Below are 6,621 nucleotides of genomic sequence, written 5' to 3' on the forward strand. Positions count from 1 at the left end.
GGGACTGATGACCATAGATGTTAAGTCCCATAGTGCTCAGAGCCATTTTCAAGTGGTACTCGTCAGAAACTGTTTTTGCTCCGTGTACCAGTGTATTTAAAACTGCTCTCTTCTGGACTGGACTGGATGCACGCACACTGATTTAGGTCTTAGTGTTTTCACCATCCAATCAGCCATAGAAGCGTTCGCAAATAAAGTGCTGCACGAAACATACAGGGCTGGCGTAATATTCCGTAGTGATGGATCATGATAAGACTGTACAGTTCGCTGCCACAGCTCTTCAGCCTTATGAACGGTGGCGCTACACACTTCATTGTAGAGATCGTCCCAGAAAGAAAAATCCGGGGGATTAAGATCAGGTAATGTAGGAACCACGGTAGGGGCCCTGTACGACCTGTCCAACATGGACTGTATTGGTGGGTCAGTTGTCGCGATACACAAGCAGCAAAGTGTGCATGGTCCCCATCATGGTTGTTCCACATTTCACAAGCATGGGCCATAAGTGAAATCGACAAGTTTATGCCTCAGTTATCCCATCTCAAAAGGACCGTTTCTGCGTCCTATCGTGTAGTTTCGGCCAAGGGACGGGACAAAACTTCCCGTCTGAGGGCGTTGCTGCAGCGTATATGCAACGTAGCGCGATTCCGATGCGGAAATATAAACACTGTCACGCAGCAGGGAATTAGTGTCGCATTGGAGTCAGTCTGACGTGTGTGCGGTAAATTAGGTAACGAGGACTACGTCAACGTTATTACCAAATGCCTCCGAACAGGACCAACAAGCTGCTATTCTTTTCTTGGCAGCCGAATGGCAAACACTGGTAACGTCCATGGAAGAACGAAGAATATTTGAACCTCTGGCATCAATCATCTCATATACCTTCAGCCCCCTAGAACTTAGAACTACTTAAACCTAACTAACCTAGTGATACTAGGGCAAAGGGACAGTATCGCGACATAAGTCAAACATTTTTGCCGGCCGCTGTGACCGAGCAGTTCTAGGCTCTTCAGTCTGGAACCGCGCTGCTGCTACGGTCGCAGATTCGAATCCTGCCTCTGGCATGGATGTGTGATGTCCTTAGTTAGGCTTAAGTAATTCTAAGTCTAGGGTACTGATGACCTCAGATGTTAAGTCCCATAGTGCTTAGAGCCATTTGTACTATTTTTGTTGTCCACATTTTGGAAGGAGATCAGGCTGCAACTACACGTGTTACAAGTATTACTGCATGTTGCACATTCGATTTCGACAATTTTCGTCTCGTCTCCAGATGTACCTAAGCGCAGTTTCCATTTATTGGCATGGAATGTACCAGATGGTTGTGATCAAAGTAATGCTGCTCGTGCAGATCCAGTGTGGGCTGTAATTGTCGGATGGTAGTGAAGGCTGTAATTATCGTATGGTAGCGAAACTCGATAGATATTCCAATGCATTACTGCGGAACTGATTTACGCTGGAAAACAAATTAGTTCAGATTGTGTCATCCGGTACAAATCTGGCGCTGTACACGAAACAGTGTATAACATCAACCTGTCGTTTGACAAGCCATAACGTGAATGAACATTACGGATTTGGAGAAGAGAGACCATGCACTGTCAGTGAAACCTGCATTGAGGAAGCATCGCCGACTTAAAGGTCTGAGGAAAGTCCCGATGTCATTAAATGGTTTAAAGAAGATGATAATGAAATTCTGAAACACGGGTGAGCTTGGTGTGGCACCCACAGGAGGACAGAGTCCTGGTCCGGGAAGTTATTGACGATGATGATGATGTTTGGTTTGTGGGGCGCTCAACTGCGCTGTTATCAGCGCCTGTACAAATTCCCAAACTTTGCTCAGTCCAATCTCGCCACTTACATGAATGATGATGAAATGATGAGGGCAACACAAACACCCAGTCATCTCGAGGCAGGTGAAAATCCCTGACCCCTCTAGGAATCGAACCCGGGTCCCCATGCTCGGGAAGCGACCACGAGCTGCGGACAGTTATTGACGAGGCCGCTGTTGCTGTAACTAACCATGTAGCACATACCCCGTGTAGTGCTAGTGCTCGAGTACTGTCACGAGAACTGTCCATCCCATGGTCAACAGTACGGAAAGTTCTGTGGTATATTTTAGACTGGTACTCGTACGAGAACCAGATGGTGCAGCAAGTGAAACCTATGATCCGCAGCAACATCCTGAATTTGCTTTACGGTTTCTGGCACGGATCGAAGCTGACGTGTGGCCGGGCAATATTCTATGGAGTGACGAGACACATTTTGTGCTACAAGGTGCAGTGAAGACACAGAACTGCCGAATTTGGGGTACCGTTAAAATGCACGCTGCGCACAAAGAGCCATTGAGCTTGCCATATGTGAGTATGTGGTATGGATTCACAAGGATTTTTATTCTCAGTCCGTTCTGGTTTGAAAAGAATACACCCAGGAGGATTGTCAGGTCTACCGTGACGTATTTACGCTATCGAGACTTCCCTGCACAGGACGTGATTCTTGCTTTGGATGAACACAACCGTTTGGAAACAACTTTTCTCCTGCAAGGTGGGGCAACATCTCATATCGCTGACCAGTGAAGGGTCTCCTTAATGCAACCTTCTACGAACTAGTTATGTCCAGAGGGCTTCCAGATGAACGGCCTGGAAGATTACCTGATCTGAATCCACGTGCCTTTGGCTCTGAGGATATCTAATAGTACGCTTTTACCAGGGACACGTTCGGTCTCTACCCGACCTGAACGCCAGCATACGGTAACACATTTGTGACAAGGGATCCTCCCCATCGCACCCCCCTCAGATTTAGTTATAAGTTGACACAGTGGATAGGCCTTGAAAATCTGAACACAGATCAATCGGGAAAACAGGAAGACGTTGTGTGGAACTATGAAAAAAATAAGCAAAATATACAAACTGAGTAGTCCATTCGCAAGTTAGGCAACATAAAGGAGAAGATGATGTCAGGAGCGCCGTGGTCCCGTGGTTAGCGTGAGCAGCTGCAGAACGAGAGGTCCTTGGTTCAAGTCTCCCCTCGAGTGAAAAGATTATTTTTTTATTTGCAGCTAATTATTATCTGTCCGTCTTTTGGGAGTGATTATCATATCCACAAGAAAACCTAAATCGGGCAAGGTAGAAGAATATTTTTACGCATTCGCCAAGTGTACAAGTTAGGTGGGTCGACAAAATATCCCTGTCATGTGACGCACATGCCGTCACCAATGTCGTATAGAATACATCAGACGTGTTTTCCAGTGGAGGAATAGGTTGACCTATGACCTTGCGATCAAATGTTTTCAGTTCCCATTGGAGGGGCACGTCCTTTCGTTTACTAATCGTACGATTTTGCGGTGCGGTCGCAAAACACAGACACTAAACTTATTACAGTGAACAGAGACGTCAATGAACGAACGGACAGATCATAACTTTGCGAAAAAACTCGAGGGGAGACTTGAACCAAGGACCTCTCGTTCCGCAGCTGCTCACGCTAACCACGGGACCACGGCGCTCCTGACATCATCTTCTCCTTTATGTTGGCTATCTTGCGCATGGACTACTCAGTTTGTATATTTTGCTTATTTTTTTCATAGTTCCACACAACTTCTTCCTGTTTTCTCGATTGATCTGTGTTCAGTTTTTCAAGGCCTATCCACTGTGCCAACTTATAACTAAATCTGAGGGGTGTGTGATGAGGATGTTCCCTTGTGAGACTCCACCGACGCTGCTTCAAGCAAATGAATAGAAAAATCAACATTAAGCCTTTCTTACTTGTTTGACCTTTTCTGCCCAAGTCCCATTTCTAATTCATTACATACGGAAATATTTCTACGCGTCTTTTGTACCTTCAGAGCGCCAGATTTGCACATGGTGGCCAAAATCGGAACTAATTTTTTCCGGCGTAAATAGATTCCGCCTTATGCATTACAATACCGACCAAGTTTCGTTGCCATCCGATAATTACAGCCCCCAACACACCTCTGTGAGTAGTTGCACTTCAGTTATAACCACACGGTATTACTGAGGAAGTTGAACTATTGTAGAATAAGAGGACTATCTCATAACTGATTCCCCTGATACTTTAAGAACAGACAGCGAAAGGTCGTTCTTAACAGTACTGAGAAAGGCTGCGAAGTGGAGACTGATTGGGGAGTATATAGATATATATAGCTTCTAATAAAATAGGTGATTCTGTAATATATCTGTTTGCTGATGACGATAGCTTGGTAGTAAAGGATGTTGCACACATACACAATGTATCACCCATAGTGCAGTTGAAGACATAAGTTCATGGCTTCTAGAAAAAAAATTGACTTTAAATTGGCGCGAATCTCTACGGTCATGGAACGAGTCAGTACATGAAAAAGTCAATAACAGATAAAATAAAATTTATACCAAGCGAAAGCAACACTCAATGTTTATAGTTACAACGCACAATTAAACAACAAGTGACATTTTGATTACCCAGAATGGGCACATGATTAGTGAGCCTGAACAGCCCAAATTCCGATGTGTTCAGATAGATAGCAAACTGTCACGCGAAGACCATCTTCATGATGCTCTTTAAAAATTGAATGCTGCCATATTTATGATTACAATAGTATCAGCAAAAAGTAAGCCTCCAGCACGAAAATAAGTGTACTTTACCTATTTTCATTTGGCTTACGACAAACGATGTTATATGGTGGGGTAACTCTTTCCACTCACAAAGAGTATTTTTGATCCAGGAACGTGCAGTTGGAGTAATTTGTGGCATAAGTTCGGTTATCTCTTGTCGATCCTTATTCAGGAGTCTGGAAATTCAGACATTTGCCTCTCAATATAAATTTTCTTTAACGTCGTTTGTTGTTAACAATATCAGCTTATTTCCAAGAATTAGCAGCTTTCATTCAGTTAATACTGGGCAGAAAGCCATTCCGCATTTATACTTCACCTTCTTGACTCTTGTGCAAACAAGCATCCAGTATTCTACTACATCCATTTTCAATACGTTACCACAACCATTAAAATTGTTTGCAGTAATCCACGCGCTTTAAGGTCCAAACTGAAGAATTTTCTTCTATTCTGTTAGGGAGTTACGTGAAAAAAAGTAGACAAATTCCTGTCTTATATTGTTGATTATGCTAGTATATAAGCAGCAGCTTGTTGTCTGCATACGATTCGTATCTATTATTGATTTTTCCGATGTTAGTGTCATATGCTTACTCGTCCTATGACCATGGAGATTTGCATGGTCCATGGAACTGGAGAAGAAAAATAAAAATAAATAAATGAAACTCATGATAACTGTAATGTGATAAGCCCAAATTATGAGGCAGGTAACGCCCACGTCCTCCCTCCCCCCCCCCTACAAAAAAATGGGTGCTGCTTCGCATTGATAATTTGCGATATTGTATATCGCGAAGGAAAATAACACCTTGTAGCTCTCTACATGGGTGCACGTTTCCAATTGTCTTTTGAAGGTTCGATAGAACGACATAATAGCGTTGAGTGTTGATTGTGGTCCCACCGGTATTCGTTCCAGCATCAAACCTCTGCACATGGAAGAATAATACTCAATCTTGCTAGCGACAGCAGATGACTGGGCCTTCTTCGAATTTGTTTTTGTACAGGTTTCGCCTTGAGCGAAACAACTTTTTCTTCCCTTCTATTCAGATAGGTTTGGCTGAAGTTACAGCATCATCTGTGGTTTTTTTTATTTTCTCTCTTGTTAGCACTACTTCTAAAATAAAATTCACTGATCAAGCTGTAGCTTCAACGAAACCTGTCTGGGTGCAATAGAAGATAAAAATTATCTTTCGTCAACGCTGAATCGCACCAAAATTAAATTTATTTGTAAGCAAACTTTGACACAAGGGGGAGTTTCACCTGCATTGAAGGTGTTCTTTGTCCTGACTGACAACTGATGCGTCCATTCCGACTTTTTATTCCCTGAAACTGAAACTTCCTGGCAGATTAAAACTGTGTGCCCGACCGAGACTCGAACTCGGGTCCTTTGCCTTTTGCGGGCAAGTGCTCTACCAACTGAGCTACCGAAGCACGACTCACGCCCGGTACTCACAGCTTTACTTCTGCCAGTATCTCGTCTCTTTTTGTTCCCTGTTGGAGACGCTAATACCGCCACAATACACTCTACGAATGCTCTCCTGCCCACCTGACAACTGATCACGTGCCACAGGCACATTCCCAGGTGTGAGTCTCTCTGCCAGCAGCGAACATGTCGGAGTAAGCCTGCAGGAAATGCACCTTCTAATAATGCCGTTCTCTGTACTAGTCGTACTACGTGTACACCGATTCCACACTGATGTCCACTCCGATTGGCACTGCACGAAATTGTTTCGGCGTCGACTACGGGCTCCTGTACATTCTCTATAGTCCTTGGCGATGTATCGCTACGGGTGAAATATTTGTAGACTTTTGTAATAGCTATATTACTTTTGCACTAGCCTGTATAATACAAAACTCTTGATCACCCAATTCAACGTAGGCGGACGACATTAGTAAAGATGCTGATCATTACTGATGAGGGTGATTGGAAACGCTAGTAGATGCAAGAGGCTAGAGCAGTGGTCGTTAAATTGCGGCCACCGTGCAACATACGACCCGAATCAAACATCTCTGCGGCCCGCGATTCTCAGTC

At 43.9% G+C, this 6,621-nt stretch overlaps 1 non-coding gene across 1 annotated transcript; it reads right to left on the reverse strand.

The window, feature by feature from the left end:
• Positions 1-5,946: 5,946 nt before the first annotated feature.
• Positions 5,947-6,021, reverse strand: Trnal-caa. The gene has a single exon. It is a non-coding gene; the product is annotated as a tRNA-Leu (tRNA).
• Between the last annotated feature and the right edge of the window lie 600 nt (positions 6,022-6,621).

The sequence above is a fragment of the Schistocerca americana genome, chromosome 2 (genome assembly GCF_021461395.2).
Source record: "Schistocerca americana isolate TAMUIC-IGC-003095 chromosome 2, iqSchAmer2.1, whole genome shotgun sequence".
NCBI lineage: Eukaryota > Metazoa > Arthropoda > Insecta > Orthoptera > Acrididae > Schistocerca > Schistocerca americana.